Consider the following 24,301-nt stretch of genomic DNA (forward strand, 5'->3'; position numbering starts at 1 on the left):
ACCTTCATAAAAGAAATTGGTCAGATATATTTAATCAATTAAATCACAGGTGTGTACACAGAGTGTGGAATAAGGACTATATACTCATTATGTCTATGGTACAAATAATATAATATCCATCAAAGGAAAACACAACACTTTGACAAATCTTTATCCACCTTAGGACTAGACCACTACTATTGTGTATCTTGACACTGGTCCTAGTCTTCAGTGTACTCTTACACTTCATAAATATTATTTAAATAAGATTTCTTATCTCCTTTTGGGCAATCATAAGATTATTAATCCATATGGAACAAAAAGTTATTGCAAGAGAACAAAGAAAAATTTATCATATGAGTAAATTAGAAAGTTGCTTAAAATTGCATGCTCTATATGAATCATGAAAGAAAAAAATTCAGTTTAGTGTCCCTTTAAGAACCTATTCATGGGCTTAAGCTTAGCCTGGTAATTAGAGTTGTCCTCCAGCTCTCTTAAAGCTTCATTGATGTATGACTGTCTGCTCCAGACCACCACACTTCCCCCCTTGTCTGCCATCTTAATGACCAACGCTCCATTTTCTTTGTGATTATGTAAGGCCTCCCTTTCCTTGAAGGTCTAATTAGAAAGGGAGCAGTGCGGTTCTCTGGATAGATCTACCAAATCTTGTTCTACCCTCTTCTGAAAGGTTTCTAAAATCTTACCTTGTGTGTGTGTGTGGGGGGGGGGGGTGGTAAAACCAACATGTTTTATTCACATCACCTATTGCGGTATATTGCTGTTGTTCAATTAATAGATTTTCAAGGATCTGTTCAGTATACTGATCACCAAATTCTTGACCTGTTGAACCATCCACTTTCTCTTGATATATACCCCTTGAACATCCTCAATTTCCCTATGTGAGTGAAAATATTTATTTAGAGTAAATTGTCTAATGAGCCTGTTCACATTTACTAATGTCTGGAATAAGTTGAAATTATATGTAGGTATAAAATTCAAACCATATTCTAACACCCTCTTCTCTGTAGCACTTAATGGATAATCGGTTAAATTGATTACATTCAATTGTGATATTTGTTCCTCCTGTTCCCTCTCCTCAATTGGTAGTTCGACCTGTAAGGACCTCCCCTTCCCCTTTCTCCTCCCCCTTCTGGTTCTTTTGTGGCGATGTGAAAAACCTGTTCAAATTCTTGGTCTTCACTACAAATCTGACTCTGTTCTGCCTGTGCTTTATTATGATATAATGTTGGCTGTGTTATTTCACTATATTTATTAACAGTTTTCTTTTTGTTCTTCAATCGGCACTCTAGCCACACAAAAAAAGAGTAGAGTAACTACAGTAATTCTTTTTATCCTTCTTCATGTTTTTTTCATTTTCTTACCTCCCTTTGTTTATTGTACTGTAGTATATTTATCCCTTAAGTTAATGGGGCCATTTCACTTTGGCTAAGTGTTCTACTTTTTCTGGTAAATAGTACCTCTTGTAGGACCTTTCTGTATTTAAGGTTGGAGTCCTTTTATAGAAGATTGTTTATTTTGATCAGCTTGCCTTGTTGCTGATGTTTCTGCTGTTTTAGTTTTAGTCTTTCTGAGCAGTTATTTTTTTGAATTTGCTACTAAGATTTTCTTGACTTTTTGGGATTTCTTATTGTGCTAATCCTTTTATTTGTGTTGCTGTTTCTGTCATGATTTATACTATTGTCAGAAATATGTCCTTGGTAGGCATTTTTAGTAATTTTATGGTTGTTTTGCTATTATGGTGTTTTTAATCAAGATTTTTATCTCCTTCCTTTCTGGGAAAGAAACTGTTAGGATTATTTTACGGTCTCTGTTTCTTGAGGTTTCGGGACACTAGTCCAGGGGTATAGCTAAGGTTCTAATCATTTTTAGTTCCTTTAGGAACTATAAGCTGTTTTTTATCTAAGAAACTAGTTTTATGTGTCTTTATCTAGAAGCCAAGATCTATTTGGATTGGGCCTTAATGGCCAGGACATCCTCTCCTAGTTATTATTTTACTTGTGGTTATTCCAGTAACATTTTTGGAATAAGGGGCACTTATTTGTATGTTCCATTTAAATAGGAACATTATCAGTTTCTGAGATCTCCTTTTTCAAACAAAAATCTGCAGCTCATTGCTTTATCTTGCTTCAGTTCTTGTTTTTCTACATTCTGGGTGCCCTTTTGTCTATAACAGAACTCAGGGTGTTGCAGTGTTTCTTTCTCTGGTTCTTATCTTTTTATTTAACAGATTCTGTTAATGTTGTTTCTTCAACAGCATAGTAGGAAGATCGTTTTTTGCAAGGTGTGTCTTAATTCTTCAGACAAAGGTTCCTTTCTGGGGTATCATTTGGATTTAGTATCCATGAGATGTTCTCAGTCTGCTTATAAAAGGCTGAAGTTGGTTTTAGCTTGCTTAATTCTTCAGTTTCCTCATTTTCCCTAGGCTGTTTTTTGTTAGGGGGTATTTGTTTGTTTTTTATTGTAGCAAGAGTTTACAATTTAAGGCTGGAGGAAAGGAGATTTATTCTCCAGCAATGTAAATATGTTTTCACTTTAAGAGCAATTAAATTGTGGAACTCATTGCCTAAGGAGGTAGTAAATGCGAATACCTGATTTAAAATGTTTTAGATACATTTCTGGCTAGAAACAGAATTCAGGGATATGATTACTGTGTTAAATAGGCCACCTTTTTAATGGGATTAATTTAAGGTCATCTGGAGCTTTTGTTGTAGATAAATAAAGATTTGTATAGGTTGAAATCAATGGATTTACAGTATGTCTTTTTTAACCTCATCTACTATATTACTATGTAAAATTAATGTTTGCCTGACAAATGTATTTTTTAATGATGGTTTGAGTTCATGACTCCAAAATGTCCTGTTTTGCACTTCATTTGTTCATCTTTGGTCTTTTACTGTTTTCTAGATTATCTTCTCTACTAGGCCATATGTATAACTGAGGAATGTTTGCAGATGGGGTTGAGTAAAGCTCTGCAATGTAGACATATTTCACCTCCTCCTGGTTGATTTAAGGTTTATGTGTATATGAGAAGAGGTCTTGAAATGTTTTTCAATCTGTCATTATTGTGCACAGCTGGATGTAAAAAGTAGACATAGGTAAATAGGTTATACATATCGAGTAAGCATTTTTTTTTAAAAAAAAAAAAGCACCCTGACACAACACACAATAGCTAGCACATATGTGTAAGCACACAAATATTAAAGTGATATTAAACAGTAAGTAATGCTAGATATGATGTATTAAAATCAAAGATTAGCATGAGGATAATAGTGTATCTAGAAATATTTGTGAAAATTATATTAGTTGTTTAAAGGAATAGTAAAATTAAACTTTATTGGAATGGATAGAACATTACCATACCCCCTAACTGTCCCGATTTTTACGAGACAGTCCTGATTTTAGGGGTCTGTCCCGGGTTGCCCCATGCATTTTAATTTTTTATTTTTTTTTACTTTCTATTGGGCTCATATTCAGAAGCAGCTGGCTTTTCTCTCCCAGGGTTAGATACCTGTTAGATTCAATGTAGAAAAGGAATGGTGTGTAGGTTAAGCAGGAGTAAGAAGGCTGTATACCCTCTGACCTCAGGTAATGGTGACCTCTAACCCCTGGTGATAATACTAGCATGCCTTCAGTTTTATACAATGAGCAGTGCTAACACCAGGGTAACAAACAGTTGCAGCCTCAGACTGCCAGCTAATGTTCTTGCCAACCCCAGGACCCCTTACAATGAATTACAGATACCCATATATGCTGTAGTGTGTGTCTATCTGTAGTGTGTATATATCTGCATGTATAAGTGTATGCTATGTAGTGTGTATGTGTGTACCCTCAGCTTCTAAAGATACGGGAGGAAGGAGTTGGAAGCGACACGCTGAAATTAAGGCACAAACCGGCTGGGTCGTAAACACACCTCCTGTCAGCAGGCCCCAACTGGAACACTGTGGTCGCCTCATAACCCACAAGCAGCACGAGAAATCCTGGAGAAACGGAGCTGCCTACTTGCTTGCACGCTCCCGGTATAAAAATAGGCAACGCTGACAAGCTCAGAGGAGAGGCCTGCACAGGAAGGGCTACAAGGAGCTCCGCATCTGACATAGAGCAGGCAAGTTCTTGACACGGACCCGCGGGGGGTAACCTATTACCCTTACTATACTCTTAAGCCATAAATCCCCCTCCTGAATTGGGTGCTGGAGTGACTCCTCTTGTGGATAAGCAAGGAAACTTTAAGCTGCAGTATCATATAATCTGCGTGAGGGATCCGGCATTCTATACCCATATAAAACTCCTTATAACTTCCCTCTAGGCTACCACAACAGGAAAGGGAAAAGAAAGAAAAAGGGGACAAATAACTATAACCAGACAACAAAGGAGGAACACACTAAAGAGGGTCACTGGAGTCATAACCTGCAGCAGAGGGGGCGTTCAGCACTTTGAATCAAGGAAGCTCATCCTTATCTGGAGCTTTTGTTGTAGATAAATAAAGATTTGTATAGGTTGAAATCAATGGATTTACAGTATGTCTTTTTTAACCTCATCTACTATATTACTATGTAAAATTAATGTTTGCCTGACAAATGTATTTTTTAATGATGGTTTGAGTTCATGACTCCAAAATGTCCTGTTTTGCACTTCATTTGTTCATCTTTGGTCTTTTACTGTTTTCTAGATTATCTTCTCTACTAGGCCATATGTATAACTGAGGAATGTTTGCAGATGGGGTTGAGTAAAGCTCTGCAATGTAGACATATTTCACCTCCTCCTGGTTGATTTAAGGTTTATGTGTATATGAGAAGAGGTCTTGAAATGTTTTTCAATCTGTCATTATTGTGCACAGCTGGATGTAAAAAGTAGACATAGGTAAATAGGTTATACATATCGAGTAAGCATTTTTTTTTAAAAAAAAAAAAGCACCCTGACACAACACACAATAGCTAGCACATATGTGTAAGCACACAAATATTAAAGTGATATTAAACAGTAAGTAATGCTAGATATGATGTATTAAAATCAAAGATTAGCATGAGGATAATAGTGTATCTAGAAATATTTGTGAAAATTATATTAGTTGTTTAAAGGAATAGTAAAATTAAACTTTATTGGAATGGATAGAACATTACCATACCCCCTAACTGTCCCGATTTTTACGAGACAGTCCTGATTTTAGGGGTCTGTCCCGGGTTGCCCCATGCATTTTAATTTTTTATTTTTTTTTACTTTCTATTGGGCTCATATTCAGAAGCAGCTGGCTTTTCTCTCCCAGGGTTAGATACCTGTTAGATTCAATGTAGAAAAGGAATGGTGTGTAGGTTAAGCAGGAGTAAGAAGGCTGTATACCCTCTGACCTCAGGTAATGGTGACCTCTAACCCCTGGTGATAATACTAGCATGCCTTCAGTTTTATACAATGAGCAGTGCTAACACCAGGGTAACAAACAGTTGCAGCCTCAGACTGCCAGCTAATGTTCTTGCCAACCCCAGGACCCCTTACAATGAATTACAGATACCCATATATGCTGTAGTGTGTGTCTATCTGTAGTGTGTATATATCTGCATGTATAAGTGTATGCTATGTAGTGTGTATGTGTGTACCCTCAGCTTCTAAAGATACGGGAGGAAAGGAGTTGGAAGCGACACGCTGAAATTAAGGCACAAACCGGCTGGGTCGTAAACACACCTCCTGTCAGCAGGCCCCAACTGGAACACTGTGGTCGCCTCATAACCCACAAGCAGCACGAGAAATCCTGGAGAAACGGAGCTGCCTACTTGCTTGCACGCTCCCGGTATAAAAATAGGCAACGCTGACAAGCTCAGAGGAGAGGCCTGCACAGGAAGGGCTACAAGGAGCTCCGCATCTGACATAGAGCAGGCAAGTTCTTGACACGGACCCGCGGGGGGTAACCTATTACCCTTACTATACTCTTAAGCCATAAATCCCCCTCCTGAATTGGGTGCTGGAGTGACTCCTCTTGTGGATAAGCAAGGAAACTTTAAGCTGCAGTATCATATAATCTGCGTGAGGGATCCGGCATTCTATACCCATATAAAACTCCTTATAACTTCCCTCTAGGCTACCACAACAGGAAAGGGAAAAGAAAGAAAAAGGGGACAAATAACTATAACCAGACAACAAAGGAGGAACACACTAAAGAGGGTCACTGGAGTCATAACCTGCAGCAGAGGGGGCGTTCAGCACTTTGAATCAAGGAAGCTCATCCTTATATGGAGGTATAAACTGATAAATCAGTCATAAACCTGCAATAATCCTAGCAGCAAACATCTACAGGCACTAATACATATGGTTAAACTAGCAAAGGTGAGCCTAGTTATTACAACAATACTCACCCATAACTAAGTGCTCTACCTACCATATCCCAACCACGCAACTCAGTCCAGCTACCTGTAGACTCCTAATTCCTTCAACAAAAGTACATACTGAACCATCCACACTACTTTAAGAGCCCACAACGTAAAGATCATGCTAGGCCGCAAACCCAGCAAGCCTGATGGTGCACCAGGCTCCAGAATGCTACAGCAATTCCTAAAATCAGCTGAGAACCAACCTGGCCCCCTCTCCCACTGCTCCAAACAACACGGCACAGCCGGAAACATCACAGGCAACCTCATATCTAACTGCTAGTACCTCAGGCCTCACTAAAGAAGACTTATTGCCTCTCTGCACCAAAGATGACATCAAGGAAATCATGTCAGAGGTCAAAACCTGGTATGGCGACCTGACAAGAGTAACACAAAGAGTCACCACCTTGGAAGAGAGCCACAACACCATGGACAATGACATCCAACATATGTCCCGCCTGGTTTATGATCAGGATGAGACTATTCACCACCTACTAGAGAAAGTAGGGCCTGGACAACAGGGGGAGGAGGAACAACCTCCGGGTACACAGAATACTGGAGTCCATAAAGCCAGCAGCACTAGAAGGATGCCTCCAAGCATTATTTAGAACAGTCAAGGGTGACAAAAGCGCAGCAGATTTAATCTTCGAAAGAGCTCATTGCGCACTTTGCGCCAAACCTCCACCCAAAGCACCACCAAGAGATGTAATTATCAAACTGCTTCATTTCAACGATACGGAAAAGATTCTAAAGCAAGACATCACACATGCTGGCAACTGCATACAAATATTTGCAGATCTCAGCCTGACCACCCTCCAATTGAGGAGAGACCTCAACTATATTACAGCCATTCTAAGAGAGAAGAAGATTGTATACAGATGGGGATTCCCAGTCAGCCTAATAGCAACAAGAGGAAACACCACATCAGTTTTCAAGACTAAAAAGGATCTTCCCCGCTTTTGTGAAGCTCTACAGATCTCCATCCCAACACCAGGACCCGTCAGGAGTACGACCTCCGAACTTCATACATTTGTTACCAGTCCACAACCGCCATCAGAGGGGACACTAGGCTCAGACATCGAAAGATGTCTGCCCAAAGGGGGCAACACAATGGAAAATGCAGAACCTGTACTGTCCACTGATTGATTGCCCGCACCTGCCTGATTGAGGGGACTCTCGCTAATCTACTATGGCTTCAGGTCGTATTTTTTATATGTTTATCTTTCACTTGTTTGGGTTTGGGGGCGGGGATACTGCCCTGATTGTTGTACTTATTGTTTTCTGTGTTAGCAGATTTGTTACTACATAGATTATAACGTTTATTAGTGATCTCTAACTTGACAGATTTGTTACGCAGTACTACTCATATTCCTTGTTCTTTTACTAACTTAACATAACATATACCTCTCACCTGGTTGCGCTCCATACTCAATTTACCACTGCCAAATACACTGGCGATAGATAATAGAACAGTCTCTGCGGCACCTCTCTGACATCTTAGGCACTTATCGGATCTCAGAGTATCTACACAGGTATAATCTCAGCATCCCTGAGCATGATACGCCCCCACTCCACTATGACTGACACTGTAACTTTGCAACAGCGCCCTCTTAAATTGTTAACAATCAACGCCAAAGGGCTTAATAGTCCAGAAAAAAGATGGATAGCCTTCAACCAATTACACAAAGACTTAGGGGATATACTCTATATACAGGAAACACACTTTAAAAAAGGGAGAGAACCCAAATTAATTAGCAGCAGATTCAAGACCTCATTTTTGGCCTCAGGCAACACAAAGAAAGGTTGAGTGGGCATTTCTTTCATGTAATTAGCAAGAGTCCATGAGCTAGTGACGTATGGGATATACATTCCTACCAGGAGGGGCAAAGTTTCCCAAACCTCAAAATGCCTATAAATACACCCCTCACCACACCCACAAACCAGTTTTACAAACTTTGCCTCCCATGGAGGTGGTGAAGTAAGTTTGTGCTAGATTCTACGTTGATATGCGCTTTGCAGCAGGCTGGAGCCCGGTTTTCCTCTCAGTGTTGCAGTGAATGTCAGAGGGATGTGAAGAGAGTATTGCCTATTTGAATTCAATGGTCTCCTTCTATTTCATAGGTTCTCTGTTATCGGTCGTAGAGATTCATATCTTACCTCCCTTTTCAGATCGACGATATACTCTTATATATACCATTACCTCTACTGATTCTCGTTTCAGTACTGGTTTGGCTTTCTACTACATGTAGATGAGTGTCCTGGGGTAAGTAAGCCTTATATTTTGTGACACTCTAAGCTGTGGTTTGGCACTTTTATATAAAGTTCTAAATATATGTGTTTAAACATTTATTTGCCTTGATTCAGGATGTTCAATATTCCTTATTTCAGACAGTCAGTTTCATTATTTGGGATAATGCATATGAAGAATCAATTTTTCTTACCTTAAATTTTACTTTTTTTTCCTGTGGGCTGTTAGGCTCGCGGGGGCTGAAAATGCTTCATTTTATTGCGTCATTCTTGGCGCGGACTTTTTTGGCACGAAAAATTTTCTTTGTTGCGTCATTTTTTTGACGTTTTCGCGCCAAAAATGTCGGCGTCACCGGATGTGGCGTCATTTGTGGCGCCAAAAGCATTTAAGCACCAAATAATGTGGGCGTCTTTTTTGGCGCTAAAAAATATGGGCGTCATTATTGTCTCCACATTATTTAAGTCTCATTGTTTATTTGCTTCTGGTTGCTAGAAGCTTGTTCATTGGCATTTTTTCCCATTCCTGAAACTGTCATTAAGGAATTTGATAATTTTGCTTTATATGTTGTTTTTTCTATTACATATTGCAAGATGTCTCAGATTGACCCTGAATCAGAAGCTACTTCTGGAAAATCGCTGCCTGATGCTGGATCTACCAAAGTTAAGTGTATTTGTTGCAAACTTGTGGTAACTGTCCCTCCGGCTGTTGTTTGTGATGAATGTCATGATAAACTTGCTAATGCAGATAATATTTCCTTTAGTAATATTCCATTACCTGTTGCTGTTCCATCAACATCTAATACTCAGGGTGTTCCTGTTAACATAAGAGATTTTGTTTCTAAATCTATTAGGAAGGCTATGTCTGTTATTCCTCCTTCCAGTAAACGTAAGAGGTCTTTTAAAACTTCTCATTTTCCAGATGAATTTTTAGATGAACATCATCATTCTGATTCTGTTTCTGATGATGATTTGTCTTGTTCAGAGCATTCTGTTTCAAAGATTGACACTGATAAATCTTCATATTTATTTAAAATGGAATTTATTCGTTCTTTACTTAAAGAAGTCTTAATTGCTTTAGAAATAGAGGAATCTGGTCCTCTTGATACTAAATCTAAACGTTTAAATACGTTTTTTAAACCACCTGTAGTTATTCCGGAGGTTTTTCCCGTCCCTGATGCTATTTCTGAAGTAATTTCCAGGGAATGGAATAATCTGGGTAATTCATTTACTCCTTCTAATCGGTTTAAGAAATTATATCCTGTGCCATCTGACAGATTAGAGTTTTGGGACAAAATCCCTAAGGTTGATGGGGCTATCTCTACTCTTGCTAAACGTACTACTATTCCTACGGCAGATAGTACTTCCTTTAAGAATCCTTTAGATAGGAAAATTGAATCCTTTCTAAGAAAAGCTTATTTATGTTCAGGTAATCTTCTTAGGCCTGCTATATCTTTGGCGGATGTTGCTGCAGCTTCAACTTTCTGGTTGGAGGCTTTAGCACAACAAGTTACAGATCATAATACTCATAGCATTGTTAATCTTCTTCAACATGCTAATAACTTTATTTGTGACGCCATCTTTGACATCATTAGGGTTGATGTCAGGTATATGTCTTTAGCTATTTTAGCTAGAAGAGCTTTTTGGCTTAAAACTTGGAATGCTGATATGTCTTCTAAGTCAACTTTGCTTTCCCTTTCTTTCCAAGGTAATAAATTGTTTGGTTCACAGCTGGATTCTATTATTTCAACTGTTACTGGAGGGAAAGGAACTTTTTTACCACAGGATAAAAAATCTAAAGGTAAATATAGGGCTGCTAATCGTTTTCGTTCCTTTCGTCACAATAAGGAACAAAAGCCTGATCCTTCCCCTACAGGAACGGTATGAGTTTGGAAACCATCTCCAGTCTGGAATAAATCCAAGCCTTTTAGAAAGCAAAAGCCTGCTCCCAAGTCCACATGAAGGTGCGGCCCTCATTCCAGCCCAGCCCAGGGGGCAGATTACGATTTTTCAAAGAAATTTGGATCAATTTGATTCACAGTCTTTGGATTCAGAACATTGTTTCACAAGGGTACAGAATAGGTTTCAAGATAAGGCCCCCTGCAAGAAGATTTTTTCTTTCTCGCGTTCCATTAAATCCAGTGAAGGCTCAAGCGTTTCTGAAATGTGTTTCAGATCTAGAGTTGGCTGGAGTAATTATGCCAGTTCCAGTTTTGGAACAGGGTCTGGGGTTTTACTCAAATCTATTCATTGTGCCAAAGAAGGAGAATTCCTTCAGACCAGTATTGGATTTAAAAATATTGAATCGTTATGTAAGAATACCAACATTCAAAATGGTAACTATAAGGACTATTCTGCCTTTTGTTCAGCAAGGGCATTATATGTCCACAATAGATTTACAAGATGCATATCTGCATATTCCGATTCATCCAGATCACTTTCAGTTTCTGAGATTCTCTTTTCTAGACAAGCATTACCAGTTTGTGGCTCTGCCGTTTGGCCTAGCAACAGCTCCAAGGATTTTTACAAAGGTTCTCGGTGCCCTACTATCTGTAATCGGAGAACAGGGTATTGTGGTATTTCCTTATTTGGACGATATCTTGGTACTTGCTCAGTCTTCACATTTAGCAGAATCTCATACGAATTGACTTGTGTTGTTTCTTCAAGAACATGGTTGGAGGATCAATTTACCAAAGAGTTCGTTGATTCCTCAGACAAGGGTAACCTTTTTAGGTTTCCAGATAGATTCAGTGTCCATGACTCTGTCATTGATGGACAAGAGACGTCTGAAATTGGTTTCAGCTTGTCGAAACCTTCAGTCTCAATCATTCCCTTCAGTAGCCTTATGCATGGAAATTCTAGGTCTTATGACTGCTGCATCGGACGCGATCCCCTTTGCTCGTTTTCACATGCGACCTCTTCAGCTCTGTATGCTGAACCAGTGGTGCAGGGATTATACAAAGATATCACAATTAATATCTTTAAAACCGAATGTACGACACTCTCTGACGTGGTGGACAGACCACCATCGTTTAGTTCAGGGGGCTTCTTTTGTTCTTCCGACCTGGACTGTGATCTCAACAGATGCAAGTCTGACAGGTTGGGGAGCTGTATGGGGGTCTCTGACAGCGCAGGGGGTTTGGGGATCTCAGGAGGCGAGATTACCAATCAATATTTTGGAACTCCGTGCGATTTTTAGAGCTCTTCAGTCGTGGCCTCTTCTAAAGAGAGAGTCGTTCATTTGTTTTCAGACGGACAATGTCACAACTGTGGCATATGTCAATCATCAAGGAGGGACTGACTATGAAAGAAGTATCTTGAATACTTGTATGGGCGGAATCCAGCTCCTGTCTAATTTCTGCGGTTCACATCCCAGGTATAGACAATTGGGAAGCGGATTATCTCAGTCGCCAAACATTACATCCGGGCGAATGGTCTCTTCACCCAGAAGTATTTCTTCAGATTGTTCAAATCTGGGGACTTCCAGAAATAGATCTGATGGCTTCTCATCTAAACAAGAAGCTTCCCAGGTATCTGTCCAGATCCAGGGATCCTCAGGCAGAAGCAGTGGATGCATTGTCACTTCCTTGGAAGTATCATCCTGCCTATATCTTTCCGCCTCTAGTTCTTCTTCCAAGAGTGATTTCCAAAATTCTAAAGGAGCGTTCGTTTGTTCTGCTGGTGGCTCCAGCATGGCCTCACAGGTTTTGGTATGCAGATCTTGTTCGGATGGCTACTTGCCAACCGTGGACTCTTCCGTTAAGACCAGACCTTCTATCGCAAGGTCCTTTTTTCCATCAGGATCTCAAATCCTTAAATTTGAAGGTATGGAGATTGAATGCTGGATTCTCAGTCATAGAGGTTTCTCTGACTCCGTAAATAATACTATGTTACAGGCTCGTAAATCTGTATCTAGGAAGATATATTATCGAGTCTGGAAAACTTACATTTCTTGGTGCTCTTCTCATAATTTTTCCTGGCATTCTTTTAGAATTCCTAGGATTTTACAATTTCTTCAGGATGGTCTGGATAAAGGTTTGTCTGCAAGTTCTTTGAAAGGACAAATTTCTGCTCTTTCTGTGTTGTTTCATAGAAAGATTGCTAATCTTCCTGATATTCATTGTTTTGTTCAGGCTTTGGTTCGTATCAAACCTGTCATTAAGTCAATCTCTCCTCCTTGGAGTTTGAATTTGGTTCTGGGGGCTTTACAAGCTCCTCCGTTTGAACCTATGCATTCTTTGGACATTAAATTACTTTCTTGGAAAGTCCTGTTCCTTTTGGCCATCTCTTCTGCTAGGAGAGTTTCAGAGTTATCTGCTCTTTCTTGTGAATCTCCTTTCTCCAACATTGGTGTGTCCGGTCCACGGCGTCATCCTTACTTGTGGGAATATCTCTTCCCCAACAGGAAATGGCAAAGAGTCCCAGCAAAGCTGGCCATATAGTCCCTCCTAGGCTCCGCCCACCCCAGTCATTCTCTTTGCCGTTGCACAGGCAACATCTCCACGAGATGGTTAAGAGTTTTTTGGTGTTTAAATGTAGTTTTTTATTCTTCTATCAAGTGTTTGTTATTTTAAAATAGTGCTGGTATGTACTATTTACTCTGAAACAGAAAAGGATGAAGATTTCTGTTTGTGAGAGGAAGATGATTTTAGCAGACAGTAACTAAAATCGATTGGTGTTTCCACATAGGACTGTTGAGATGAAGTAACTTCAGTTGGGGGAAACAGTTAGCAGACTTTTCTGCTTAAGGTATGACTAGCCATATTTCTAACAAGACCATGTAATGCTGGAAGGCTGTCATTTCCCCTCATGGGGACCGGTAAGCCATTTTCTTAGTCAAGCAAACAGAATAAAGGGCTTAATATGGGCTATAAAACTGGTAGACACTTTTATGGGCTAAATCGATTGCTTTATTTGGGCATTTTATACATGTTTATGCTGATAATTCACATTTATAAACTTGGGGAACGTTTTTTAACGGCAGGCACTATGTTAGACACCTTTTCCAGTCAGGGAGGGCCTTCCCAGTTGTAGGCTGAGCCTCATTTTTGTTGTTTTTGAGAGCAAGACATGCAGATGCATGTGTGAGGATCTGAAAGTAGCTGGAAAAGTTTCTAGAAGGCATCACTTGGTATCGTATTCCCCTCTGGGCTTGGTTAGGTCACAGCAAAGGCTATAGCTGGGACTGTATAGGGGTTAAATTTGTAAACGGCTCCTGTTCCGTTATTTTAGGGGTTAAAGCTCTGAAAATTGTGTGCAATACTCTTAATGCTTTAAGACACTGTGGTGAAATTTTGGTAATTTTTGAACAATTCCTTCATACTTTTTCACATATTCAGTAATAAAGTGTTTTCTGTTTAAAATTTAAAGAGACAGTAACGGTTTTGTTTTAAAACATTTTTTGTGCTTTATTGACAAATTTAAGCCTGTTTAACTTGTCTGTGCCTTCGGATAAGCTATGTTCTATATGTATGAAAGCCAATGTGTCTCCCCATTTAAATTTGTGTGATAATTGTGCCATAGCGTCCAAACAAAGTAAGGACAGTACTGCCACAGATAATGAAATTGCCCAAGATGATTCCTCAGATGAGGGGAGTAAACATGATACTACATCATCTCCTACTGTGTCTACACCAGTTTTGCCCACGCAGGAGGCCCCTAGTACATCTAGCGTGCCAATGCTTATTACCATGCAACAATTGACGGCTGTAATGGATAACTCCATAGCAAATATTTTATCCAAAATGCCTACATATCAGAGAAAGCGCGATTGCTCTGTTTTAAACACTGAAGAGCAGGAGGGCGCTGATGATAATTGTTCTGTCATACCCTCACACCAATCTGAAGTGGCCATGAGGGAGGTTTTGTCAGATGGGGAAATTTCAGATTCAGAAAAAAATTCTCAACAAGCTGAACCTGATGTTGTGACATTTAAATTTAAATTAGAACATCTCCGTGCACTGCTTAAAGAGGTGTTATCTACTCTGGATGATTGTGACAACTTGGTAATTCCAGAGAAATTATGTAAGATGGACAAGTTCCTAGAGGTTCCGGTGCACCCCGACGCTTTTCCTATACCCAAGCGGGTGGCGGACATAGTGAATAAGGAGTGGGAAAAGCCCGGCATACCTTTTGTCCCCCCCCCTATATTTAAGAAATTATTTCCTATGGTCGACCCCAGAAAGGACTTATGGCAGACAGTCCCTAAGGTCGAGGGGGCAGTTTCTACTCTAAACAAGCACACTACTATTCCTATCGAGGATAGTTGTGCTTTCAAAGATCCTATGGATAAAAAATTGGAGGGTTTGCTTAAAAAGATTTTTGTACAGCAAGGTTACCTTCTACAACCCATTTCGTGCATTGTTCCTGTCACTACAGCAGCGTGGTTCTGGTTCGAGGAACTAGAAAAGTCGCTCAGTAGAGAGACTCCATATGAGGAGGTTATGGACAGAGTTCACGCACTTAAGTTGGCTAACTCTTTTATTTTAGATGCCGCTTTGCAATTAGCTAGATTAGCGGCGAAAAATTCAGGGTTTGCAATCGTGGCGCGCAGAGCGCTTTGGCTAAAGTCTTGGTCAGCGGATGTGTCATCCAAGACAAAATTGCTTAACATCCCTTTCAAAGGTAAAACTCTATTTGGACCAGAATTGAAAGAGATTATCTCAGACATCACTGGGGGAAAGGGCCACGCCCTTCCACAAGATAGGCCTTTCAAGGCCAAGAATAAGTCTAATTTTCGTTCCTTTCGCAATTTCAGGAACGGACCGGCCTCTAATTCTGCATCCTCTAAGCAAGAGGGTAATGCCTCACAACCCAAACCAGCCTGGAAACCGATGCAAGGCTGGAACAAGGGTAAGCAGGCCAAGAAGCCTGCTGCTGCTAACAAAACAGCATGAAGGAGTAGCCCCCGATCCGGGACCGGATCTAGTAGGGGGCAGACTCTCTCTCTTTGCTCAGGCTTGGGCAAGAGATGTTCAGGATCCCTGGGCACTAGAAATAGTTTCTCAGGGTTATCTTCTGGAATTCAGGGAACTACCCCCCAAGGGGAAGGTTCCACATGTCTCACTTATCCTTAAACCAAATAAAGAGACAGGCGTTCTTACATTGTGTAGAAGACCTGTTAAAGATGGGAGTGATACACCCAGTTCCAATAAAGGAACAAGGAATGGGATTTTATTCAAATCTGTTCGTAGTTCCCAAAAAAGAGGGAACTTTCAGACCAATTTTGGATTTGAAGATCCTAAACAAATTTCTCAGGGTACCATCGTTCAAGATGGATACCATTCGAACGATTCTACCCACTATCCAGGAAGGTCAATTTATGACTACCGTGGATCTAAAGGATGCGTACCTACATATTCCTATCCACAAAGAACATCATCAGTTCCTAAGGTTCGCCTTTCTGGACAAACATTACCAGTTTGTGGCCCTCCCATTCGGGTTAGCCATTGCTCCAAGGATTTTCACAAAGGTACTAGGGTCCCTTCTAGCGGTTCTAAGACCGAGGGGCATTGCAGTAGTACCTTACTTGGACGACATTCTAATACAAGCGTCGTCCCTGTCAAAAGCAAAGGCTCATACAGACATCGTTCTGGCCTTTCTCAGATCACACGGATGGAAGGTGAACATAGAAAAAAGTTCTCTGTCTCCGTCAACAAGAGTTCCCTTCTTGGGAACAATAATAGATTCCTTAGAAATGAGGATTTTTCTGACAGAGGTCAGAAAGTCAAAACTTCTAAGCACTTGTCAAGTTCTTCATTCTGTTCCACGTCCTTCCATAGCGCAGTGCATGGAAGTAGTAGGGTTGATGGTTGCAGCAATGGACATAGTTCCTTTTGCACAAATTCATCTAAGACCATTACAACTGTGCATGCTCAAACAGTGGAATGGGGACTATACAGACTTGTCTCCAATGATTCAGGTAGATCAGAAGACCAGAGATTCACTCCGTTGGTGGCTGACCCTGGACCATCTATCCCAGTGAATGAGCTTCCGCAGACCAGAGTGGGTCATTGTCACGACCGACGCCAGTCTAGTGGGCTGGGGCGCGGTCTGGGAATCCCTGAAAGCTCAGGGACTATGGTCTCGGGAAGAGTCTCTTCTCCCGATAAACATTCTGGAATTAAGAGCGATCTTCAATGCTGTCAGGGCTTGGCCTCAGCTAGCAAAGGCCAGATTCATAAGATTCCAATCAGACAACATGACGACCGTTGCGTATATCAATCATCAGGGGGGAACAAGGAATTCCCTGGCAATGAAAGAAGTGACCAAAATAATTCAATGGGTGGAGGATCACTCCTGCCACCTATCTGCGATCCACATCCCAGGTGTGGAAAACTGGGAAGCGGATTATCTGAACTCCACCCGGAGATCTTTGCCCAACTAACTCAATTATGGGGCATTCCGGACATGGATCTGATGGCGTCTTGTCAGAACTTCAAGGTTCCTTGCTACGGGTCCAGATCCAGGGATCCCAAGGCGACTCTAGTAGATGCACTAGTAGCACCTTGGACCTTCAACCTAGCTTATGTATTTCCACCGTTTCCTCTCATTCCCAGGCTGGTAGCCAGGATCAAACAGGAGAGGGCCTTGGTGATCTTGATAGCTCCTGCGTGGCCACGCAGGACTTGGTATGCAGACCTGGTGAATATGTCATCGGTTCCACCATGGAAGCTACCTTTGAGACAGGACCTTCTTGTTCAGGGTCCATTCGAACATCCAAATCTGGTCTCCCTCCAGCTGACGGCTTGGAGATTGAACGCTTGATTCTATCAAAGCGTGGGTTTTCAGATTCTGTGATAGATACTCTGGTTCAGGCCAGAAAACCGGTAACTAGAAAGATTTACCATAAAATATGGAAAAGATATATCTGTTGGTGTGAATCCAAAGGATTCCCATGGAATAAGATAAAAATTCCTAAGATTCTCTCCTTTCTACAAGAAGGTTTGGAGAAAGGATTATCTGCAAGTCCTCTAAAGGGACAGATCTCTGCTTTATCTGTCTTACTACACAAAAGACTGGCAGCTGTACCAGATGTTCAAGCATTTGTTCAGGCTCTGGTTAGAATCAAGCCTGTTAACAGACCTTTGACTCCTCCCTGGAGTCTAAATCTAGTTCTTTCAGTTCTTCAAGGGGTTCCGTTTGAACCTCTACATTCCATAGATATTAAGTTACTATCTTGGAAAGTTTTGTTTTTGGTTGCTATTTCTTCTGCTAGAAGAGTTTCAGAGTTATCTGCTCTGCAGTGTTCTCCGCCCTATCTGGTGTTCCATGCAGATAAGGTGGTTTTGCGTACTAAGCCTGGTTTTCTTCCAAAGGTTGTTTCTAACAAGAATATTAACCAGGAGATAGTTGTACCTTCTTTATGTCCGAATCCAGTTTCAAAGAAGGAACGTTTGTTACACAATTTGGACGTAGTCCGTGCTCTAAAATTCTATTTAGAGGCTACAAAAGATTTCAGACAAACATCTTCTTTGTTTGTTATCTATTCTGGTAAAAGGAGAGGTCAAAAAGCGACTTCTACCTCTCTTTCCTTTTGGCTTAAAAGCATCATCCGATTGGCTTATGAGACTGCCGGACGGCAGCCTCCTGAAAGAATCAAAGCTCACTCCACTAGGGCTGTGGCTTCCACATGGGCCTTCAAGAACGAGGCTTCTGTTGACCAGATATGTAAGGCAGCGACTTGGTCTTCACTGCACACTTTTGCCAAATTTTACAAATTTGATACTTTTGCTTCTTCGGAGGCTATTTTTGGGAGAAAGGTTTTGCAAGCCGTGGTGCCTTCCGTTTAGGTAACCTGATTTGCTCCCTCCCTTCATCCGTGTCCTAAAGCTTTGGTATTGGTTCCAACAAGTAAGGATGATGCCGTGGACCGGACACACCAATGTTGGAGAAAACAGAATTTATGCTTACCTGATAAATTACTTTCTCCAACGGTGTGTCCGGTCCACGGCCTGCCCTGGTTTTTTAATCAGGTCTGATGAATCATTTTCTCTAACTACAGTAACCACGGTACCATATGGTTTCTCCTATATTTTTCCTCCTGTCTGTCGGTCGAATGACTGGGGTGGGCGGAGCCTAGGAGGGACTATATGGCCAGCTTTGCTGGGACTCTTTGCCATTTCCTGTTGGGGAAGAGATATTCCCACAAGTAAGGATGACGCCGTGGACCGGACACACCGTTGGAGAAAGTAATTTATCAGGTAAGCATAAATTCTGTTTTTCTGATTTTTCATCAGGATAAGGCGGTGTTGCGAACTTCATTTAAATTTTTACCTAAAGTTGTGAACTCTAACAACATTAGTAGAGAAATTGTGGTTCCTTCATTGTGTCCTAATCCTAACAATTCTAAGGAAAGATCGTTGTATTCTTTGGATGTAGTTAGAGCTTTGAAATATTATGTTGAAGCTACTAAGGATTTCCGAAAGACTTCTAGTCTATTTGTTATCTTTTCCGGTTCTAGGAAAGGTCAGAAGGCCTCTGCCATTTCTTTGGCATCTTGGTTAAAATCTTTGATTCATCATGCTTATGTTGAGTCGGGTAAAACTCCGCCTCAAAGGATTACAGCTCATTCTACTAGGTCAGTTTCTACTTCCTGGGCGTTTAGGAATGAAGCTTCGGTTGATCAGATTTGCAAAGCAGCTACTTGGTCTTCTTTGCATACTTTTACTAAATTCTACCATTTTGATGTGTTTTCTTCTTCTGAAGCAGTTTTTGGTAGAAAAGTACTTCAGGCAGCTGTTTCAGTTTGATTCTTCTGCTTATATTTTCAGTTTTTTTCATTATAAGATTTAAACTTTATTTTGGGGTGTGGATTATTTTTCAGCGGAATTGGCTGTCTTTATTTTATCCCTCCCTCTCTAGTGACTCTTGCATGGAAGCTCCACATCTTGGGTATTTATTATCCCATACGTCACTAGCTCATGGACTCTTGCTAATTACATGAAAGAAAACATAATTTATGTAAGAACTTACCTGATAAATTCATTTCTTTCATATTAGCAAGAGTCCATGAGGCCCACCCTTTTTTGTGGTGGTTATGATTTTTTTGTATAAAGCACAATTATTTAAATTCCTTATTTTTTATGCTTTCGCACTTTTTCTCGCACTTTTTCTTATCACCCCACTTCTTGGCTATTCATTAAACTGATTTGTGGGTGTGGTGAGGGGTGTATTTATAGGCATTTTGAGGTTTGGGAAACTTTGCCCCTCCTGGTAGGAATGTATATCCCATACGTCACTAGCTCATGGACTCTTGCTAATATGAAAGAAATGAATTTATCAGGTAAGTTCTTACATAAATTATGTTTTTCCTTAGGAACACGACTCTTTTCCAACCAACACACATAGTCAAGAACCCCAATGGGTCATATTTAATAGTCGTGGGCTTACTGTTCTATACATACGTAACTCTAGCAAACATATATTTGCCTAACCAAGACCAACACATAACCTTCAAACAGGTGACCCGATTATTGTTGGAACATGCTAAAGGGGTATTGTTTTTGGGGGGAGACTTTAATCTGCCCCTAGACTCGGCCCTCAACAAATCATCGGGCAGAACTAGCACCCCCCAAAAGGTTATAAAAGTCATACACTTTTGTCTACAACAACTCAAACTGCATACAACCCAGGATTACACATTCTACTCACATCCGCACCATATATACACCAGAATTGACTACCTTATCTCGGACCAGATAGGACTCTCCATGGTTGAGAACTCTACTATACTACCGATCACATGTTCTGACCATGCCCCCCAGTACAGTGTACAATAACATGGCCAAACACACCCACATGACTATTTATGTGGAGATTTGACGATTTTATGCTAGACAACCCCTTGATAAAATTGGACATAGGCACTACACTAGGTCATTACTTTAGGGAAAACAACACTGACAACATGTCACCAACCACGTTATGGGAGGCTCATAAATGTGTAATGAGAGGGGAATTCCTAAAACATAAGGCGAGAGAAACTAAAAACAATCGGCAATTTATAAATACCACATTATCCCAAGTTAGATACTGGGAATCAGAACATAAAAAAACACCACCTCTAACAACATTTTGGAATCCCTAACAAAAGCGAAACATGACCTTAACAATCACCTTGTCAAAGAATACCAGCGCAAAGCTACTATATTACAACAAAAATACTTTGTCATAAATGATAAGGCCGGTTCCTCTCTGGCTTAAGCGCTCCGACGGAAACAATTGAACACTCACGTTACCACACTATATGACGCAACAGGAGAAATACACAAAGACAGCACTCACATCACAGAGACATTCAGACAGTACTACAAGACTTTGTACAATCTTCAAAATGATTGCCAGGAGGATGAAATAGCTTCGTATCTGATTTGAAACTACGCACCCTAGACAAGGAAGATATTGAATCTCTTGATTCTCCAATCACACCCATGGAAAACATAATTTATGTAAGAATTTACCTGACAAATTAATTTCTTTCATATTGGCAAAAGTCCATGAGCTAGTGACGTATGGGATATACAATCCTACCAGGAGGGGCAAAGTATCCCAAACCTCAAAATGCCTTTAAATACACCCCTCACCACACCCACAATTCAGTTTAAGGAATAGCCAAGTAGTGGGGTGATAAAGGAGTAAAAAGCATCAACAAAGGAATTTGGAAATAATTGTGCTTTATACAAAAAATCATAACCACCATAAAGAAGGGTGGGCCTCATGGACTCTTGCCAATATGAAAGAAATTAATTTATCAGGTAAATTCTTACATAATTTATGTTTTCTTTCATGTAATTGGCAAGAGTCCATGAGCTAGTGACGTATGGGATATCAATACCCAAGATGTGGAACACCACGCAAGAGTCACTAGAGAGGGAGGGATAAAAATAAACAACAGCCATTTCTCGCTGAAAAAATAATCCACAACCCAAAATATCATAATGAAAAGAAAAACTTAAAACATCAGTAGAAGAATCAAACTGAAACAGCTGCCTGAAGAACTTTTTTTTTTCTACAAAAAACTGCTTCTGAAGAAGCAAATACATCAAAATGGTAGAATTTAGTAAAAGTATGCATAGAGGACCAAGTTGCTGCTTTGCAAATCTCATCAACTGAAGCTTCATTCTTAAAAGCCCACGAAGTGGAGACTGATCTAGTAGAATGAGCTGTAATTCTCTGAGGCGGGGTCTGACCCGACTCCAAATAAGCTTGATGAATCAAAAGTTTTAACCAAGAAGCCAAGGAAATAGCAGAGGCCTTCTGACCTTTCCTAGGACCAGAAAATATAATAAATAGACTAGATGTCTTCCTGAAATCTTTAGTAGCTTCAACATAATATTTCAAAGCTCTCACCACATCCAAATTATGTAAGGATCGTTCCAAAGAATTCTTTGGATTAGGACACAAGGAAGGGACAACAATTTCTCTACTAATGTTAGAATTCACAAGTTTAGGCAAAAATGTAAATGAAGTCCGCAAAACCGTCTTATCCTGATGAAAAATCAGAAAAGGAGATTCACAAGAAAGAGCAGATAGCTCAGAAACTCTTCTAGCAGAAGAAATGGCCAAAAGGAACAACACCTTCCAAGAAAGTAGTTTAATGTCCAAAGAATGCATTGGCTCAAACGGAGGAGCCTGTAAAGCCTTCAAAACCAAATTAAGACTCCAAGGAGGAGAGATTGAATTAATGACAGGCTTAATACGAACTAAAGCCTGTACAAAACAGTGAATATCAGGAAGTTTAGCAATCTTTCTGTAAAATAAAACAGAAAGAGCAGAGATTTTTCCCTTCAAGGAACTTGCAGACAAACCCTTATCCAAACCATCCTGAAGAAACTGTAAAATTCGAGGAATTCTAAAAGAATGCCAAGAGAATTTATGAGAACACCATGAAATGTAGGTCTTCCAAACTCGATAATAAATCTTTCTAGAGACAGATTTACGAGCTTGTAACATAGTATTAATCACTGAGTCAGAGAAACCTCTATGACTTAGTACTAAGCATTCAATTTCCATACCTTCAAATTTAATGATTTGAGATCCTGATGGAAAAATGGACCTTGAGACAGAAGGTCCAGCCTTAACGGAAGTGGCCAAGGTTGGCAACTGGACATCCGAACAAGATCCGCATACCAAAACCTATGTGGCCATGCTGGAGCCATCAGCAACACAAACGCTTGTTCCATGATGATTTTGGATATCACTCTTGGAAGAAGAACTAGAGGCAGAAACATGTAAGCAGGATGATAACATCAAGGAAGTGTCAGCTCATCCACTGCTTCCGCCTGAACATCCCTGGACCTGGACAGGTATCTGGGAAGTTTCTTGTGTAGATGAGAGGCCATGAGATCTATCTCTGGAAGACCCCACATCTGAACAATCTGAGAAAACACATATGAATGGAGAGACCACTCCCCTGGATGTCTGACGGCTGAGATAATCCGCCTCCCAATTGTCTACACTTGGGTTATGAACTGCAGAGATTAGACAGGAGCTGGATTCCGCCCAAGCAAGTATCTGAGATACTTCTTTCATTGCTTGGGGACTGTGAGTCCCACCCTGATGATTGACATATGCCACAGTTGTGATATTGTCTGTCTGAAAACAAATGAACGGTTCTCTCTTCAACAGAGGCCAAAACTGAAGAACTCTGAGAATTGCATGGAGTTCTAAAATATTGATTGGTAATCTCGCCTCTTGAGATTTCCAAATCCCTTGTGCTGTCAGAGATCCCCAAACAGCTCCCCAACCTGAAAGACTTGCGTCTGTAGTGATCACAGTCCAGATTGGCCGAACAAAGGAAGCCCCTTGAACTAAACGCTGGTGATTTAACCACCACGTCAGAGAGTGTCGAACATTGGGATTTAAGGATATTAACTGTGATATCTTTGTATAGTCCCTGCACCATTGATTCAGCATACAAAGCTGGAGAGGTCTCATGTGAAAACGAGCAAAAGGAATTGCGTCCGATGCTGCAGTCATGAGACCTAAAACTTCCATGCACATAGCCACTGAAGGAAATGACTGAGACTGAAGGTGCCGACAGGCTGCAACGAATTTCAAACGTCTCTTGTCTGTTAGAGACAGTCATGGACACTGAATCTATCTGGAAACCTAAAAAAGTGACCCTTGTCTGAGGAATCAAGAAACTTTTTGTTAAATTGATCCTCCAACCATGTTTTTGAAGAAACAACACTAGTTGATTCGTGTGAGATTCTGCAGAATGTAAAGACTGAGCTAGTACCAAGATATCGTCCAAATAAGGAAACACTGCAATACCCTACTCTCTGATTACAGAGAGTAGGGCACCTAGAACCTTGGAAAAGATTCTTGGAGCTGTTGCTTGGCCAAATGGAAGAGCAACAAACTGTTAATGCTTGTCTAGAAAAGAGAATCTCAGGAACTGATAATGTTCTGGATGAATCGGAATATGAAGGTATGCATCCTGCAAGTCTATTGTAGACATATAATGTCCTTGCTTAACAAAAGGCAGAATAGTCCTTATAGTCACCATCTTGAAAGTTGGTACTCTTACATAACGATTCAAAATTTTCAGATCCAGAACTGGTCTGAATGAGTTTTCCTTCTTTGGGACAATGAATAGATTTGTATAAAACCCCAGACCTTGTTCCTGAAAAGGAACTGACATGATTACCCCTGAAGACTCCAGGTCTGAAACACACTTCAGGAAAGCCTGAGCTTTTACT

Source organism: Bombina bombina, chromosome 2, assembly GCF_027579735.1.
Source record: "Bombina bombina isolate aBomBom1 chromosome 2, aBomBom1.pri, whole genome shotgun sequence".
NCBI classification, from domain to species: domain Eukaryota; kingdom Metazoa; phylum Chordata; class Amphibia; order Anura; family Bombinatoridae; genus Bombina; species Bombina bombina.